Below are 20,551 nucleotides of genomic sequence, written 5' to 3'. Positions count from 1 at the left end.
ATCCCAACACTTCATGGCTGCCTCGTGTATCCTGCCTCCATTTGGAGCAACGGTTGTGCGCATCCTCAGAAACATTACATATACGCGAATGCAAACGCATGGTTAAACACCAAGTATATCTCCAGCCTTACGTGGCTCTAAATTCTGTGGCTGTATTGAGACCAAACCAGGCATTGTGGTAAAAAATGCCAGTCCTCTCAGTCATTATGAATCGGGGTAGTGCATTTAGGTCATGGTGATGGGAGAAAAAAAACCCTAACCCATTGTCAAGGTGCAGTGGCCAATCACGTAAGCCAGTGATCAGACTACTCCATAGTCAGCCTGAAATGTCGCTAAAAAAAGGTGGTATCTAGGTGGAGTTCATGGACTAAACAATGACACTCTCCTAGTTGTGTCCTTGCTTGGTTTGCTTCTTGAACCCTGCTTTGACGTCTGCATCTGGCTTGCAGTTTATGATGCAAAATAGTGATACCAAGAAGCTTCCTCTTGATTCAGTAAAAAAAAAAAGGAAGAAAACATTATTCTGATTGCACAGAGTCTACATTCTAAGCACAAATTAACATTCCCACAACTCACCACAATGCATCACAACCCTGCACTAAAACACTATAACACTTAATTTGGCCTTAGTCTTGTTATTTAAAGCTACTACCAGGAACTTTCATATTTTGATGATTTTGTAGTGTTTCCACCACCATAACCACAAAATATAATGTCAAAAATAAAAATGTCCTCCTTCTTCCTTTGAACTTGCTAAAGTACTATTCACTATAATTTTGCCTGGGAAAATGTAAACACCAGCTTGTTTCATCTGATTTCCAGAAGAATCTGACCCGGTGGCAGACATTAAGAATAACTATACAGAAATAACCAGTATTCTCTCTGGTGGTCTTGTTTGCTTATGTAGGTCATATAGAGACATCAGTATTAAACTGACTGTTTCATAACCAGTTAAATATTCCTTGTAGTAGCTTTAAAGTGGTCCTGGCATAAAGGCAGGAATGGTGCTACACTGCCAGGAGATGACGTCTTATCCTGAAAATGTGAAGAATATTGTGGGAGGTGAAAATTCACAGCTAACACATGAAGTGTTAAAAAGTAGAATCTTCACAGTAACAGATCCAGGACTCTGTCATTTAAGAAATCTGATATTGATCAAAGGAGATAAGGGATGATTAAAGAACTAATGGCACAACAAGAAAGAAATAATGCTGATCATCATAGTGGCTACAGAAAACAAAACATGAACGACAGTTACAGGCCTTTTTAGAGATTCAGATGATGAAACATAATTAGGATTAAAATCAATGGAACTGATCAATGCGGCTCTAAGTTGATACGCCACTGTGAGCCAGCTCCTTGATATCGATTGGTTCACAGCAGGCGGGCGGTGGGTCTGGCAGCAGGAGGAAGGACCGGGGGGTGGGTGAGGCGACCACTCACTTACCAAATCAATTGCCACGCTCACTGCCTGAGGGACAACTAAAGATCCACTTTCAAAACCTAATTCATTCATCCCCCTGCTTTCCACTCCAACATTCACCTTCCTTCTACTTTAGCGAGCTCAGCAGATTTTAAGTCTTTCTTTGCTCCGGAGAAACTTTGAAGTGAGGGATGTTTGTCTTGAGGTCTGGAAGGAAGCGGGAATAGGATGAGAGGGCAGGTCTTTCCACAACTGTTCACAAAACCATTTTATCTAGTAATTCCACTGATGATATGATTTTCCTACACACACAAATACACAATATGTTTCCTAGCAACACGTCTAAATCAGTCAACGCAGATGCCTTTTTTTTTTTTTTTTGTGGGTGTAGCTGTCGCTGTGTGTGGGTGCTCGCAGCCCAGGTGCAGAGACTCTGCAAGATGCATTGGGTTCAGGAAGAGCAGGAAGCTGCAGGACTAGCTGTGCTCTAAAATCCAAGCCTCTTTTTTTTTTTCCCTTTCCTTGTTAGCCCTTTTTTTTTAACCAACCTTTCACACAAGGGTGCCATCAACATTGCTGGCAGCATGTCTGTGTGGAATGCACTCTGGCAATTTACGGACACACTCACACGGTCAATAAATACTGTTGAGCCAGCACTGGATCTCACACATGTAAACTGTTCTTAAACTTGTCACATCTGACATGATTTGAGGCAGAACACACACCGGAGGCTTTAGGGAATGGAGCCCTCAGCTGGTCTGGCAGCAAGACTTGTGGTACTGACATATATAGGCATGCACTGATATAGTTGCACAAATGACCCTTTTACACTGCACTAAAAACCCACTAACACCTGGCTTTGTCTTCAATGGGAAAAGATTCAATCGGCATTCACTCCCAGGTCAAGTAGTGACAGGATGGGCTGCAGCTCCCGATCAGTGGGAACGCTACAGACATTTGCTAGCTTGACTTGACACGGTTTGACTTGATTGGTCAGCTCAGCACACCTGAGTTTCCACCTGCTTGAAGGTGTGTATTTATTTATGACAAGCTTGTCTTAATCAAGAGTCTGTATAACAATAAACATTTTATTTCCTACAAATTCACCACAACTAAAGACTATTATTTTGCTATGTAAAGGCTTTTACTGTGACGCAGTAAAATCAGTAAATGTTTGGTTTTCATCAGCTTTAACTTAACACAACTCTTATATAGTTGAAAATGAACATGAAACAGTAAACTAAGGCATAAAAAACATAAAGGTAAACTTGTCTACTGGCAATGGGAAAAGGGTGAATAATCTATTAGTGGGTTTAGACACACTTAAAAAACCTGCATACTGTTAAAACAGTGTACGACACAGAGCCAAGCACACCCCCCACCCGGCACATGCAGACCTAAACACATGGAAGCACACATACAGATTGGGAGACAATAGTCTGGACGCTGCCTGGACCTCACAACCTAATATAAGTGTCCGGGTTAAAAATAAAAAGGGGAAGGCATGTCGCACAGCTGTGAGATGCTGGGAGATTTGTGTGCTGTCAGCCCACTTAAATCTCAACAGCTGAGATGACAAGGCACTGCCTCTCAAACTGCCTTTTCCGCTTCTCCCTTCTGTCATTCACTCTGTTTTTTATTCCCCTCTCCCTCAAACTCAATCCATCTCTACACCTTTATAAATTTCTCTTCCCCTTTCTTCCTCCCCTGACACACATTTTCTCACTTCCATCTTTTCTCCCCTCTTGTCTAAAGATAATGCCACCCACTCCTGACAGCTACGTTGGCAGCCCAACAAAGCAGCACCCGAGGGAACGGAAAGACAAGACTCAAGTGACGCTTTTACTCAGTTGTCACTAGTCAGTCGTAATTCACTGTGAAAATCAGAGAGGCGGATTTGCTGCACAGTCACTTGAAATTACACTCGCACACAGTAACAGCCAGAAATGAAAAACACACGCACCACAGCTTTTTTCAAATTGTCACGGTATGCATGCCCTCCCAAAATTAAAACATTCCATAAAGTCTAAATCGTCAAGATAAGTCAACAGTGTCCTTAAGAAAACTAACCAATCACTGAGGGGATTAGCTATCCAGAACAAAGGTGTCAAAATGCCGAATTTACACCACCCAGGGGAAAAGTCTTGACTCCCTGCCAAAGACAGCTCTTCTCCACCAATCAGCGCCTCGGAAGCCGGCTCGAACAAATCAGCAGCTGAATGAAAAGGATGAAAATGTTTAAAAGTTACTCACCGCTTCCCGCTTCCCCCCTGGCTGTGCTGGGAATGAGGTGGAGGGGCGGGAGAAACGCACTAAACGACAGGAGGATCTCAGAGGGGGCAGAGAGAGCAGCGGCAGCAGCGCGGCAGCCTGAAGCAAACACTTTCAACGGCTGCCCCTAATTGAAAAAATCTGTTTTCATCTCTCTCAGATGAGCGAGTGCAACAGAGAGGGGAGGGAAAAGAAATAATTGCCTTGAGCTGAGGTGATGAGGAAGAGAAGACCGGTCCTGCTTGCAGATGGTCAGCAGGGTGAGTGTGAGTAAAACACCAAGAGGGAAGCGGGGAAATGGCAGTTTTTCAACAGACGAATGCAATCAGGGGTGACCACCAAGCTGGTTGCTGAGAGGGCAAACAGTCCACAATATTAACCCCTCCCATTGCCTACAAACAGCAGTCAGCGTTTTTCCTAACCCCCTTCCCCACATGTACTTAACCCGTAAACGTTCTGGCAGTTTTCTGCGCTGACATCATGTGGGAACAGGAAAAGGACTTCCAGCATAACTTGCAGAGTCAGGACCAAGCAAGATTTTCATAAATATTAGACCACAATTCTGGTGCAAACAGTGAGAAAATCTTAGATTGCCTGTAATCCCAAGAGATGCAGAAGGTTCAGATCGAGTAGCAGGAAACTCTGACATTCAAGTCTTGAGAGTTGTCTGTTCTATGATATGATGATTTGCACAACAAGAAAAATTAAAGGAGCGGTAAAGATTGTGTTATACTGTTACTATATTAGTAATGACCGCTTTCATTTGAGAAAGTCCACTTAAAACTGTCCTCATCTTTGATTGGAGTTTGTTTAGTTGTCACCAAAATGAGTCTATTATCATGGGAGCTCAGTAGCTGTTATAATGTCACTTTTATGATTCTAGTCTGTGTTGGCTGAAAAACATTAGTTCATTAGTTCAGTCTTGACCTTGGAAATATAGATCCTGACTGAAGGTCCACTTATTTGCATGTTCTTGAGCTCGAGCTGTATCAGACCTGGTATCTCAGGCATAGCCATCCCCCAGCTTGGATCTCAAGAGATCCATCTCAGTAACAACTGGGAAAAACATTTATGAAGACCATGTGATTTGACTGAAAGGTCCAGTAAAAGCTACTGAGTGGATCTCAAGTTGGCATTGTTTTGCCAAACTATTTCAAACTATAATCCTTTATACATTTCTGCTTTAAGGTTGCCAAAAGTATCAAAGTGTCAATACTTTTCAAAACCATGTTTCAAAAAGAATACAATAGTGGCATTTCATTAGTACCAAAGCTACTTACAAAATGATCTAAGCGCCCATTCAAGACCTCACTTCTGTCCTTATCCTCCTGCCTGAAATTTGTCATACAGCACAGCAAAACTAGACAGTTTTTGGGGACTTTTTCTGTACCAGCAATGTGAGCAGGCTGTTAATTAAAAAAAAAGAAGATTAAATATCCTATTTTGTGTATCTAAGACATTTTTTTCCTTTTTGCCATGGTATCAAAAGAGGTATTAAGGATATATTTTCAATACTTGTATTGTGTCAAAATTTAAAATTCTTCTCAATGTTTGAACAAAAATGCCAAAATTCTCTGGTTGTTGCCTCTTATATGTGAGAATTTGCAGTTTTTCCTAGTATCATGTGACAGTAGGTTTGTGTGTAAGACTACTGGACAAACCAAAGCAAACTGTTGACATTAGCCTTGGCTTTAGGAAATTGTGATGGTCATTTTTTTTCTATTTCATAACATTTTATAAACCAATAATTAGAAAATTATTCATTATGCATTATACATGCAAAGAAGAAGAACAAGATGTGAGAACAGTTGCATCAAAAATGCCAAATGAAAAATTGGTCCCATACCATCAGTGTTAAGCAATATTAGTTACTTAGGTACAGCATCTTTATGTCATGCCACTTGATAAAAGACTTCCATGAAGGATACACCTGTATTTCCTCACAAAGCTCCTCCATAAGCCTCCTCTCCTCTTGCTCCTCATTTCCTTGAGGTGCATTTAAAGGCTGGGAGAGGGGGAATGATTTCTGGGTCAAGGGAGGAGAGAGAAAGAGTACCGCCTGTGTTTGCTTGGGTTTGTTCCAGGTGTTCTGGTTTCCCTTGCCACCAAAAACATGTATGGTGGGTTAATTCTGTCAATGCCCTTAAAGGGACAATTCACCACAAAATCAAAAATACATCTTTTGCCTCTTGCCTGTAGTGCTATTTATCCATCAATACTGTTTTGCTGTGAGATATCTGCCTTCTTTGCAATGTAATGGAAATGGATGGCACTGTCCTGTGGTGCTCAAAGCACCAAAAAAAATGCATTTGAAAAACTCAACGGCAATGTCTCTTTCCAGAAATCCTGACCTGACCTGCTCAAGCTAATCCATAGATCTTGTTGTGAACAGCTTCATGTAGGAACTACTTTCTTTAAGTAGAATCTCCTAGAACTACCTTCTTTCTAATAGAAAAAAATAGTTCCTACATGGAACTGCTCACAACAATGTCTATAGATTATCTTGAGTATCTAGGTCATGATTCTTGGAAAGGGACACTGGTTTTTAGTTTTTCAAATGTATTTTTGTTGGCGCTTTGAGCACCACAAGCTTTTGCCATTTAGTCCCATTATATTGGAGTGAAGGCAGACATCTCTATAGCTAATATCTCCGAAACTCTGCAACTCATACCGAAAAAATGTAGATGGATAAACAGCACGACAGACCAGGAGAGGACTGTCCCTGCACTGTCTGCACTGTCCCTTTAACTAGGGCACTGGTTTAGAACTGGAGCTGGTTCATTGGTCCGCTGCTCCTAACACTCAGGATGGGTTAAATGCAGAGACCAAATTTCCCTACGGGGATCAGTAAGGTGTAATTTAAATGTGCTGAAATACATTGATTTTTCAGGTAATAGCCAAAAGTCAGGAATCCTCATGTGGCTATTTTATAATACAGCTTCTAAATTGAATTTCCAGATCTGGATTTTCAAGCTTAATGTGGAAAAATAAATCCAGAAGATAAATAATAAGAGTTAATGTAAATTTGATATCTTATTACATTAACAGACTACAAAAAATAGTCTTGCTAAGTTCTTCATGTTCCTAATTTATGTGGTAGCACAAGAATCCATTAAGCCAGCAGACTTTGAAAGTATTAGTATTGTGTGAAACAGTGATTGATGTTGTGTCCCATTTTTTTTCACACAGAAGCTCAGTATTTAAGCCTGAAGGCATTTATATTATACTTTAAGTGGCTATGCTGCGCGTACGAACAAAAACTGTTTGACTTGAATTAAAATTGAATGCAAATTAGGTGTCTTCAGCTGTAGAATGACTGATCTTTACGTTTATAGAGAGAACTACTGTGGTATTCCCTCCTCAGCAGTCAATCAGTCTACTCTCCCTCCTCTAAATCCACCGGGGCAGCAGTCTATGGAAACATCTGCTAGAGCACTTTCAAAGAGCTCTCCTCTCTAAAACTTGGACTGATGTACGTTCAGTGAGCAGCGGATAACTTAAATCAGCCGAAGTTGACTGCGACCTTGTAATAGGTCTCCGGATGCCAAATCCTAAACTAACCATAGCCCAAAATGGCCGACTCTGAAGGGAGGTTTCCCCCATGTCCCTCCCTGCCAGTCATATGTCAAATAAATACAGGAAGAGAAACGATGAGGGAGACAGTGAACACAGGAAAGAGTGATCTATCTCCGCGCCGTCTCAGGTTGAGGTTTCTGGCACTGTCAGCGACTGTGATGTGGGCAGCATGTCATCACTTCTTCTGTGGTGCTCACACTGTGCACCTACTGTTCTCAGCAGTGTGGGATAAATCTTGAGGGATTTACAGGGCTGCAGCCAAGAAGGGAGGCTCCTGTCTGTCCATACCTAACAACAAAGACCTGCGTTGTTTCTGCTGATGATATGCACAGGTATTCTTATTTGCATTTCACAAGCACAGACAAAAACACACACAAATAAAGCAAAGCAAAGAAACAAGGATAGGGCTGGGTGTCAATCCAAAATTTTCAATAGTGGTACCAATACCTTGACCTCGATACCAGTTCCTAAAACTTATTTTTTTGATACAATTAAAAAAAAAAAAAAAATTAACAAAAACAAAATTAGAGCTGTGACAATAATAGCATTACCGCAATGCTGCCATCACATGATGACATGAGGTTGATCTCATTACCATCATCACCACAAATTTTATTTTCAAGAGTCAGTCTCATGTTATATCTATTAATACACCTAAGGATCAGTGCCATCACACATGTCAGGAACACATCCTCTGATTGGTTGACAGAAACATACCAAAGCATCTTGAGACAGTGGGCAGCTATATTATAGCGATATAAGCGTTAGTATTAACATAATGTTAGCCTTTCCTGCTCAGCTAACCCTGTCACTTTTCCAACAGTTGAAAAACAACAGACGAGACTTTTCTTGGTCTTGAAAAGGTGCAGCGTTTATTAACAGATACACAGGACTCTGTACTGTACATTTACTGCCACACTGACAAATTACTGCTAAGTTTAAGTTACTCCTCTGCTATTAGCAGCACAGGCAGTCTGCCGCTTACTATCCTTCACTTGCACACCACACACGCTTATACACTGCCCTATTCCTTCAAGAGCTACACTTCGCTTGTGACGGTTATTATTAAGGCAGTCCTGGTAAACCACCATCCCATCGGAATATGTTACTTTGTGGCCATGCTAAGATAAAAAAAACATACTGTCACAGTCCCAAACAAAATTACATTAAGACATTCCAGTATTATTCAAAGTAGGAAGCACATTGAAGACAAAATGAAGAAGCTGAAAATAGAAAGAGCAGCTACCCTGAGTCTGACATCAACTGGTGATCTGTTAATAACACCAAGTCAGCCATCAGAAATATTCTCCATCTTGGCTCCAGGTTAGCCAAGGTGGAGAACATAGCCCTGTGGCGGGAGAGAGGAGGCTTCAATCCTGGTGGACGATGTGGTGAACGGACTCACCGATAAGCTAACAAGCAGCATGAAATTCCCTTGCATAGTCATCTGAGCAGTTAAGTAGCTGGTGATTAAAAAATAAATTAACAATGATCCCCATCTCTGGGTGTAACGTCCTGCATGCCTCTACAACATGTAACATTAGACAGTGAATCAGCAGCATAATTAGATCTTGGCACAAGTATGCTGCACACTTATTTGCTCACAGACACTGATGAGATTTGAGATGAATATGGCACCAAATGACAAGGCATTTTTCAATACTTGATAAGATCAAAGCAATTCGGTCAGTGCCATAAAAGTATCAGGTTCAGTACCCAGCCCTAAACAAGTAAAAACCCGCTCAGGCAACGACAAATGGAAAAACAACAAAACACACAACACCAGTCAGCAGCCATAACGAAACACAGTGACTCAAAACATTTATGTAGATGCAATCAGTTACAGGCAACAAGCCACAACATCTCATATTTCCTCTTCTGCTACTATGGAAACTGAAATGCTGCAGTCCACATCACTCATGTCTGGTACAAAAGCTCACCATCACGCCCAAAATATGCCGAGAATCACCCTGCTGTGCCGGGCACAATTGGTCCCATTTGTACTGGAGAAAATAGCAGAAACGACCAGGGGGAAAAAAGGCAGCACCTGACTGGCATGCAAGAGCATTCTTGCGACAAAAAAGCCCTCACGCCTTACTTTCCTAATGACCCACCTAATGCTTTTCAAAAAATGAGATCATTTGTCACTGTTAAAAACAAGACGTGTGTGAACAGGGCCTGAGGTGTGTTCAGGAGGAGGGAAGAAAGGGAAAAAAAAAACATCCCCTTGTCCCTCCGTCCCACCTCAGAAAGCATAAGCCATGTACTCATCCCCCTTTTCCCCTCAGGAACAAATGAAGTTATCAATCAATCCCACGGTCCCACAGAGAGAGGGAAGAGAGGGCCAGAGGCAGAAAGAGAGCAACGCCGAGGCAGCCAAAAACACTCCAAGAATACAAGCTGATTGTTTTGAGGATGAGCCCTAAAGCACAGTGGCAGACTGCTGATTCTGTGTATACGTAGCTATGGCTGGAAATACATCATTCATTGTGTATATTTTTCCACTTTTCACATTTTATACCCATCATGTGAATGGAAACATTCCTGAAATAAGTCTTCAGCATTTTATAGACAACACAGACTGTATGTGTTTGTTGCTGTGGTAGTGGTCCAATCATACATCACACTGAATCAAAGAATGCTTGCTGTGATTGGCTGAAAGTAAAACCAGGCAAATAGTAACTGTTGTGATCTGGGTAAAAAAGATCAAATATAGGTATCGTTTGACTGGAGATACCACTTGGCACTGGGTTATCAATATCAATTCAGTCAAAATCATCAAGGTATTGATAATATTGACTGGACTGTTTACTTTAAGTTTAAAGAATACACGTTTAATGAAGTTGTAGATTGCAAACACCTCACACCATACTCCTCTTTCCAGTATAGAGAAAAAACTATGGCAGGTGCTGACATGACAATTTTTATTTTCAGGTGATACACTGATAAAAATATATTTATGAATGTTATATTCCATTCCTGCCCTATTTTTCCAGTTATTCACTGGAAATCTTACACTCCGAGACTTTAACATACAAATATACAAAGCAAGTTGCTCCACAATCTAACAAGATCTAAAATGGCTTGTTCCACTGTTGTATTGTGCACCAATTTAAGGAACTGTCTACAATCAGAAACAGCCTCCGTAACAACATAATGGACGTTACACCCCGAAGAGACATAAAAGACGATACAGCTGAACTAACAACAGAAAGATGAAGCATCACAATGTAGAAACAAATTTTCTTTGAGCAGCTAGATGCTGTTCAGAACATTTATTTGATGGACCTATGCAAACACAGAGAAAAGAGTAAAAGAGGTACAAAAATCATCAGTTGCCATGCCTACCTGTGCGAATCAAGTCTCCTTTGGTAGTCTTACCAAGCAACAAAGAATGAGCCGGCAACAGAAAATAAGTCTGTTGCACAAAGAGAGCTGCACTTATGTCAACTGTTAAGTCGTGTCATGTTGAAAATGGACTGTAGTTAATTACAGACAGAATGATTAGCATCAGAATGACAGCCTGTGTTGTAAGAGAAACACTATGTTCTCTGAAATCCACAAATAGATATCAGTCCTCTTGGATGAGAAGATAAGACAATCTTGCAATGACTAAAACATTTAAACCAAGGCTTCTTTATGAAATCTCCGCATTATGAAATCATGCATACTGCATGTGTGCATTGCCCAGACACTTTCCAAGGCCATGCTTATCACATGTGGCCACAAAAAGGCCTGGAATTTGTCTTATGACCCACAGTGTCCACACAGCTCACCAGTGAACTCATCATCTCATGGTTTCTGGCTGTCAGTTCCCCCAGCTTATTAGCTTGGCCACGTTTCTCCCTCAGACAGTGTGATAGGTGGTGAGAGGAGCGGTGAGGCCGAAGACCACGAGCTGAGCTTAAGCCAAGAATGACATGAAAACAGAGAAAGATGGAGGCGGCAAAGACAAGAGATGAGAAGAAGAGGAGAGAGAGACAGATTGAACATTTGTGCTTTTGTTTGAAGGAGAATAAAAACAAAGAACGATGAGGAGGGAGAGAGGAGAATAAGTGGATTGTGTGGCTGGGAGAGAGTTCAAGAGACTGAAATAGAGAGAGATGAGAAGGAGTTTGCACCCGCTCTTCTCTTCTCTCTCTGGCCTGGCGGTCAGCCCTTTTGGCAGAAGCCATCCATTGCATACGGGTAACCCTGCCGACACAGAAAAGGAGCAAAGTCAAAGCAACACTGCGAACTTTGAGGGGATTTTCAAGGCGGGGTGCTTTTTTCATGAAAAACAAAGTCTGAGGCATCGCACTGCAACTAACTGAGAAGCCAAGATTGGGCCTTATTATCCCAAATAATTTTCACAGCTGTTTCCGATCGGTTTGTGCTTCACGTGGACCGAGAGGAGGAATGGAGGGGAGAGGAATGGAAAAGCGACGAAAGAAAAGGAAGGAGGGAGGTGACAAGCACAAGCAAAGATGCTGTCTGTCATTTTGACAATAACTCAACAGCCTATCATATTAAAGGGATATATTTGAAGTAGGGCTGTATGAGGTACTTATCCATAATACATGTACTACTTAGAGTAGACACCGTGTGGCCAAGGTCAACAACAGAAGGTATTTTAGTCACTTTAAAAAAGGTTGATCTAAAGAAAACAATCTGTATGCTTATTTGTGTTATATGACTTCAGTGTTTTACAATGGATAGTTCAGATTAACCAAAGTCTCAGAATAACACAAACAAACTAAAAGATTGAGGCAGCAGCAAACCATGAACTCCTGTGTTCTGAAAGTAAAATGACTAATTTCGCTTATGGAGTTTGGTTGATTTGTTAAGAGTGATATTTGGCTTATATAATGGCATTTTCTTGTTAGAAAAGGCTGTGTGAAGTACAGTGGAGAAAATACACTTCAACTGATACTGCAGACCTTTTTAATATGTTTTGTTGCTGACCCTGTCCACAGCAGTTCATTGCTTAGCTTCCGTGCCGGTGCCCCTCTTGCTTCTCCTAACTGGGGGCGTGCAGACTGGCATGCACTGTAGGTAATACACTTAGTACTGTTAAGTGCCTCATACATCCCCATATCAAATAAGCTGAACTAACCCTTTAACTCTACATACACAAAGAGAAAGACACACAGTCCTACAGGAGTTAACAACAAGCTCAGTGAGCTCTTGAAGGCCAATCCCTCTCCTTAAAGTCAGGCTTGGATTTCACAACGCCCAGCTGTTTCACTTGCACAAGTAAAGCCCATTAAAATTCCTGCTTACAGTGAAGAGGCATCACTGCACACACACGCAGACACAGACACAGACACACACACAGTTTACAAGGGAATGAGCTTAAGGCAGAAGGAGATCAAGTCATTAAGTTCATAAGGGCTCTTGTTTCCTCTGTATCTTTTAATCCTTTCTTCTCTCTTTCCATCTCATCTTTCAACCTGTTCCCCTCTCACTCCCTCAATAGATCTAAATCTCTGGGGAAGAGTGGACACACACACATTTATTCAGAGCACATTCACACACTCCAACACACACTTTCATAGTCTCCCCAGTTAGTCACTGTGTCATCATTAACTGTCCCATCCACCTCCAGCAGAGTACACAGCAGCTAATAAACTGCACAGACTGTCAGAGCTGTCAGTCAAAGCAAACAGGAAGGCAGCACATTAAAATAAATCAAACACCAGCTGTCGACTCAATGATAAAGACTTGCTGCAATAAGTTTGTTAAAACAACTTTTTTTCATAAGAATAAGAGATGAATGTAAAGAGCTTCTGTGCAGATGTTATAATGAGGATGTATAGGCTTACTGAAAATACATTTCACTTTAACATGTCATTTCATACATCAGTTTCCAGGTGGTGCAACAAGAAATATTTTTAAATGTACTATTTAAAAGGCAACAAAAGAGATGGCACACAAGGACGCTGGACCTTGATACTGGACTCATTGGGTGGTGCAAAACAAAAACTCCATGGCAAAGATAAAGATTAGATTTCAGACCGAGTGGGTTACCACTTTAGGATCTGAATCTCTAAAAACACATGCAATGCTTCTGTCCAATAATCAAACCCTAGCAGGGTAGCAGTCTCTCTCCTAACCCTTTACTTGTTGCTTCATTGAAAACATAAATGCCACAGAGAAAGGATCCTGTCTTTCCATTCTCACAAAGCATGATTATGGACCAGGGGTCCATCCTTAGGCCACTGTTATTCCTTATGTATCTAAGTCAGTGTTTCCTCTACATTCATTCAGGAGTGGCGGCCCGCCACAAACAAACCAGCAACAAAATTTCTGTCTTAAAGCACAAGTAAGCAGGTCTTTTTTAGCATCAGTGGGCAAAGGTTCCATAAAAAACTTTAAATATAATGTAACTGAAGTGGTATGATTGAAAACTAGACTCCTGCACCTCTTCTTGGATCTGTTTTCAGGCTTTAGAAAATATAACCTAGAACAGTAGACTTTGGCCAATCACAGGTCTATTGTTGGGTCTCATTCCTAAAATGCCAGTATTTGATGATCTTCTTAACCAACCATCTTCAAGCCACCGATCCAAAGCATCAAAAGGTAATTTGATGAGCCTCAACAATCAACTATCTTTCTCCAGGATTGCTAAATGCACCTTTAAGGTTTGCTGATGCAGCACAATTGGTCAAAGATGTTGACTTAGCTGAGTTACTTTGTGGATAATGTATTTATATGGTTTATTACTCTTTGACCTGTCCTTCTTTCCCAATGGCAACCGCACACATTCCACAATCCTTTGTAAAACGGTCCCTTCGAAAAAATATTGTTAGAACACAAATGTTTTCTGCTTGCCAACTCATTTATTTCTCAAAACTCAACTTCTTACAATTTCCAAATATGTAGTTTGAGATACAAGAGGACAATATTCCAGATGATTTAAAGTCTTATTTTCAAAATAATGCAAAGAAAGACAACTCACAAACAGAGGTCACTTTCAGATACACGATCAGATGAAGGGATTCTAACTCATGAACCTTCTTTTCCACATTTGGTTTATATTACATTCTTTTGAAAATCATGTAGAGGATCATTTTAAAAAGACTTAAATCAATGTTTTATGATCTTGTTTTTTAATGTCATCGTATATCATGTAAATTTAAATGTGCTGTCCAGGAGCTCATAAAGTTCAGACAGCTAATTTGTGTTGTTTCTGAGAAGACGGTCTGCTAAATGTCTAAGATGTTAATTGACTGGTGAATCAGATTCCAGTCAGGGTCATCACATCATCAACCACACCTCTGCGGGAGTCCTAAAGACACACACAGAAAGTCTTCCATGCACATACACACTCACATATATGCACACACATTTAGCTGAGTAATCAACCACCGGCTGTGACTGCAGACAATCCATGAGCAATAGGTTTTCTTGTTGGGAACTAAGCACACAATCTCTTCAAAGACAAAGAAGGTATCGTGAAATCAGGCACACACACAAATCCAGCCATGTCTGATTAAGCTGTGACCTGAGTGAACCCTGACCTGTTTGGATTATCTGTGTGTGGGGTCATATTTGTGTGTGTCACGGTGATGCACACATATAGTCACCACTTTCTTAGTGACGTAGGCCAATCGTTTGCTCAAGCTGTAATCCATGATCCGACCACAAATTTATAAACAGATGTTTTTCCAAATTTCTCAATAAAAGGGTTGTGCTTGTGTCATCTGTGTACAGTGTGTTCATCAGTACAGCTGTGGGTCTGCGTGGGCGAGATGCTGCCTTTGTTTATCACTGCAGCCACATTGATGAACTGTGGCTGAAAGCCTCATGCCATGCAAATCTTAACAACAAGTCTTGTCGGAGGGAGAAAAACTGGTGGAAAACCTCCCTCAATATCTGGTTCCAAGTGTAACACTCCGAAGCTAAACCTCTCACCATGCACACAACACATGCTTTGCTCTCCGGTCTCATTAAAAAGCCATCGCCGCGCTTTCGTGCGTCCAAACGAATACACAATCGTAAATTGAGAACAGGGTGGAGGAGCAAAAAATTCCCACAAAATGAAGGCGCTCCCTTTGTGGTGACTGTGGCTTCACAATATGGGATTGCTGGAGTGTGTCCAAAACAGGCGCGTGGCCTCCTGTTCTGACAATAGCTGAGGCCCTGAGCCCCCCACCCCACCTCAGCACACACACACACACACACACACACACAAGGTCTCAAGGGATCGGCTCTGTGTGACACTGTGACACAATCAATCAGTGGATATTGCTTCTATTGACAGTCCCCAGAAGAGTCTCCTTCTGTTTGATGATCTGGCGCCCTTGGTTTTTCTCTGCCACTCCTCGGTTCCTTCGTCCTTTCTTCAATCATAAACCAACCTTTAAGTCTGTATCTATTTTCTCTCTACTCTTTCATATTGTATTTTTCTCTGTCACCACCATCCACTCTGCAAATCTATCTTTCTTTTTACATTTCCACTCCCATTTGAAGAAAATACCACAGACACAGACAGGCACGCACACACCCACAAGAACAATTCATTGATCCTAGCCCCTAACACAATCAGACAACACAAAATGATTCCTTCCTTTGGGGGGGAAGGAGTGAGGGAAGGAGCGAGGGGATGGGGAGGGGAGTCAAAGCAGAGGGGCTCATGCATATTTCATATCTACGATGATACACTTTCTGGCCCATGCATAATGCAGACACTGTTTAAGGATGAGCATTTGGGGGGCACAGGGGGATTTAAGTTGGGGAAATTAAATGGAAAATGAGATAGCACCCGCTAACGGCAACCACATCACTCCATAATTTGAACACAGCATGTCTGCACACAAACACCCGTCGTCCAGACTAAAAGTTTGCCTTTGAGCCACTCATTTCATTTTAATCCAGAGGAGACTCCACATGTGGTGTACAAGATGTGTGAAGTGGACCATCATGTGTATCTGTATTCACTGGAAAATAGGGAAGGGTCAGTAATTGCTGTTGTGGAGCAATGATTCTTGCTCCACAACATTGAAACCTGCAGTTTTTCGTGTACATGTTGGTAGGGGCAGAAGGCAGCTGTTTTAGCCATGGCACAGCTCAAATAATGGCAGTGGCAGCTAGCTGGCCTTTTACCACTGGTCCAGAAATGAAATACTGAAATATAAATACTGAAATACAACAACTGTTGGTTGGTTTATAGCTAAATATCTGTAAGACTAATGGCAGCTCCATCAGCTTCAGCTGTACTTCCGTTTAGTGCTAAAATGATAGCATGCTAAACTAAGATCTTGTTCATGGTAAACAGTCCCTGCTAAACAGCAGCACAATGACAATTAGCATCACCACTGTGAACATTGTAGCACTCTAACTTTAGCATTTAGCTCAAAACACCACTGTGCCTATAGCCACTAGTGTGGCTTATAGACTTTTAGGGTGGATTCACACATAAAGATCTGATTCCTGAATCAAACCAAAGTGAAGATGATAAAGTCTTGTTTGCGATCACAAAGGCAAAACTTTTGTAAGCACAAGTCATGTGGTGGAAATGTTGTTTGTTGTCTTTTTATCCACCAACTAGGACCAACTCATGCAGCACTGTTGAGGACAAAACGCACTAAAGGCATTTGATGCTTGCATTTTGAGGCGCACCCATTTCTTCTAAATGGCAAAACACGCGCTGAAAGCATCTGACACATGTCAAACAGGCTTGATGCTCCCACTCTGAACGTGTTTTGATTTTGGACTGTCAAATGATGACTAGAGCTTTTTATTTTGCAGCCGCAGTATGTGTTTGGGGAGAGTTAAATGGAATACAAAAGGCATGGACATGAGGAGTGAGTGCTGATGGAGCTGCAGCTCCACCTGAAACCAAAGAAAAAAGAAAAAAAAAAAGCCAACCTGCTGCAGAGAGTGAGGGAGGGAGAGAGCTTGTTAATATGGACAGATGTGTCGACTTGATATAAAAACTTCTTATGGTCATGAATCATAATATTACCGCACACTTATGTGGTGCACAATTTTTTACTCTAAATCTGATTTGTGTGCTTTCAAACATTATTCACCACAGACAAAATATCTGTCTCTGTAACAAACAGACAGACGCTCGTCTCCTCCATGAAACAACTGTCACTGTGCAGCATTACTGTAACTCATGATGAAGTCTCCCTCTTCATCTCCTTGGTGTGTGTCGGTGTTCAGTTTGTCATCTGTTGTAGTCCAAAACATTCTCACTGATGTAAATTATCCGGGCTGCCTTAATACAAAAACATGAATATCGCACAATATTTTATTAAAGAAATAAACTATTATTAACAATAATAATACTACAGGAATAAATTGATGCATATGAATAGTGACCTTTTCCCAAAATACTGCTGGCTCTGTGGTGTTGGAATTTTAAATCTGAAGCCTGCAGTGCACCATAGAAGCTTCTATTGATGCACGTCAATAGAAGCTTTTAGTGCATTTTGGCCTTTATGTTCTGTTCATGTTGGTGCTGATCTGGAGCGAATAACAGCAGATGTACTAATGAATGTCTTTTGAGACAGCTAGTTATTAATGTGGGTATTTTTTGCTTCTTTGTGTTTTGAAGTTTGTCCCCTGCGAGTCCACATTTTGTTAGCGAACATGCTGCTAGTTCACCAGTAACCAAACAGGAAGAGAAAAACAATGAAATGACAGATGCAATGGTACGTTTGTGTGATTACTTCGAATTATGTTCACAGCAGAAACAGCAACGCAGTTCACTTGACAGCGATCCAAGACCACCCTTCAGAGGCAGACCAGAGAGCGACTGTGTGGCCCAGACCAGAGTTCAAGTTGGCGTTCACACCAACCCAAACGAACCACACCAAGGGGGTAAACATTCGGTTCAACCAGACTAAACAAGGATGGTGTGAACCCACTCCTAGTCTTATCAAAGGATTATTCTCAATTATTACAACTTGTGTTATATTTTCACAGATTTTGCCATCATCAGTAATAAGAACAGTAGACTCGCAAATTAACTGCTGAGGTCTGAAAAAATGGCAATTAAAAAAAAAAAGAAGACAGAATGCCAAAGTCAAACTGTAAAATTATTAATAAAACTGAAGATTAACAGCCGGACCTGCTTTTTTTAACTTTGACCTACACGCACTGCACACAGTTTTCCTTTGTGTTGAGGGATTATTACTTGGTTTACATCATCTGGATAAACTGTGGTATTGTTAACAACTTGTATGACCATCTGACTTCATTGTCACTATGCTGCCAAACCTCTCCAATTACTTAAGACCTGACATTGTAATCAAAACCGACAGAAAATTATATCCGAAACTACAAAAATACGACCCAAGTCATAATAAAGTGGAATTACCCTTCATTAGAGAGAGGTGAAGCACATAACTACGCAGAAAAACAGAAAATGTCAAATTCCCCTAGCTGTAGCTAATGTTCTTCTTCCTTGAATTCCCCTTATGTGCAGTTCCAGTTAAACAGATGTCGTATATCAGCCTCTCTGTGAGGAAGCCAAGCCACTTGTCCCATCAGTAAGGCTTTCAAGGCATATGGTCTGAACATCCTCTGTATTCTGTCTTAACATTTAACAGAAGACTGTGAGTAAAAAGGGGGTCAATAACTTCACCGTGACAAAGGAAATCCCTTCTCTTTAGTGGCTTTAACAGAAAGCTGCTAAAGTGCCTAATTCCTTTACTTTTATCAGTGGATGTACATTTAGACAGGAAACAGAGTCAAAGTGGATACTGGAGGAAGAAAAGAGTTTAAGACAGTCTATCATTCGGATGGAAACAAGGCAATAAGCTTTCTGGCAGCAAGCTGTCAGTTTAACGAGGCTTGATGTTGGCCTTCCTCTTTCTTTATAGCCTCACTTTCTCTCCATTTCTCAATGAGTGATTCTCTCACACTCTCTGTTTCCATATTTCTCTGGTTTCTCTCTGTTCACTAGTTCTGTCTCTGTCTGGGATTGCTGGTAGTTCAGGGAGCCATTCCAGTGGTGAAAGAGTGAGTTTTAGTTATTTCTTTTTCAGCCCAAATCTCCCCCTTCTTCCCTCTCTGCAGCCCCATCCCTCAATCCAGATGCACAATGCATGGAGAGAATACCGGAGATGCATTTCCATGTGCCACTAGGGATGTCCACAATCCAATTCCACTCAAACAGATGTCATATATCAACCTCTCTCTGAGGAAGCCACGCTATGAGGGAGAAGAGGGGGGTGAGGAACAAAGGAATGATCAGGGAGGCTTTTGAAAGGCAGCAGACTCTAAGTCAGACCCCACATGCAACAATACAAGCACACATACACACAGTAGGATTGTAACAATGGTAAGGATGTGGTTACCACACCATCATGCAACCTCCAAACTACCTGCATATCATCTTCTTCCCCCTGCTGACTATGCACGCCACTACCTTTCCTCCCTTCCATTCCTACCACTGTCTCCAGACACTCTGTGGTAAACAATGAAAGTAATTTGCGGTGAATTTACTCACTTTTCCATTGAGGGACTTCCCATTGTGCTTTTGCTTTCGGGGTAAAAGGCACCATAAAGGTTGTCAGATGGGCTCATTATGATTTGTTGGAGCAGAGCACAAGTCATCAGTCACAATGGAGGGAGGGGGCTGACTGGCTGCATGGCTAGATGGTGGTTAGATAGATTAATGAGACAGATAAATGACCCCTATACATCTGGTGTTAACTTGCATTCTGGGTAATTAGATTCTAATTAGATAGACTCTTCCACTCTGTTAGAGTGGAAAATGCATGAAATCCAAATTCAAGATCAGATCATTCAGGCATGCTTGCTAGATAAATTGACGAGTAGTGATAAAGTGTATATTTAAAGTGTATATTTGCAATGTGCTAAATATTTATAAGCTAAGAGTCTACAGACATGCTAGTGGCACACTGGAGTTTTGAGCTAAATGCTAATGTAATAATGCTATCATGCTCCCAGTGACAATGCTAATGTACTGATATTAAGCAGGTGTAATGTTTTTTTATATTCATGTGCCCTTTAGGCCACTTCAGTGTTTACTGCTTGTGCTGCTGGTGTTTTGTTGGTCTGTCCAGCTGCTGTCTCACTCTGTGTTGAAGAGGTGGTGGTCCGAGAGATGATGGAGGCAAAACAAGAGGCCGGTCCAGTGTGTACAGCTGGTGTGTAAGCTGCTGTAGCAGCACCTGCTGTGTCTGTCTGTCAGATGCACAGAGAGAAGCAGGCAGACGCTGGAAGAAGCAGCAGCAGCTACAAAATGCCAGCAGAACGAGTGACACTGAAGTGACCAGCGGAGACACATACATAGATATATGGATGGTAAAACACTAATTT

General features: G+C 41.4%; 1 protein-coding gene across 2 annotated transcripts in view; it reads right to left on the bottom strand.

Annotated features, from left to right (window-relative positions):
* The window catches only part of prickle2b (prickle homolog 2b), a 125,571-nt gene that overhangs the window by 65,835 nt on the left and 39,185 nt on the right, over positions 1-20,551 (bottom strand). The window contains exon 1 of one of the 2 annotated variants that reach the window (XM_084729454.1): positions 3,677-3,818. The exons of the other annotated variant lie outside the window; for it this stretch is intronic. The gene's annotated coding sequence lies outside the window, so the exon portion shown is untranslated. Of the gene's footprint in view, positions 1-3,676; positions 3,819-20,551 lie in introns of those variants that run through there. 2 annotated transcript variants of the gene reach the window in all.

The sequence above is a fragment of the Lutjanus erythropterus genome, chromosome 2 (genome assembly GCF_056507025.1).
Source record: "Lutjanus erythropterus isolate fLutEry1 chromosome 2, fLutEry1.hap2, whole genome shotgun sequence".
Classification (NCBI taxonomy): domain Eukaryota; kingdom Metazoa; phylum Chordata; class Actinopteri; order Lutjaniformes; family Lutjanidae; genus Lutjanus; species Lutjanus erythropterus.
This window is presented reverse-complemented; position numbering and strand designations above follow the sequence as displayed.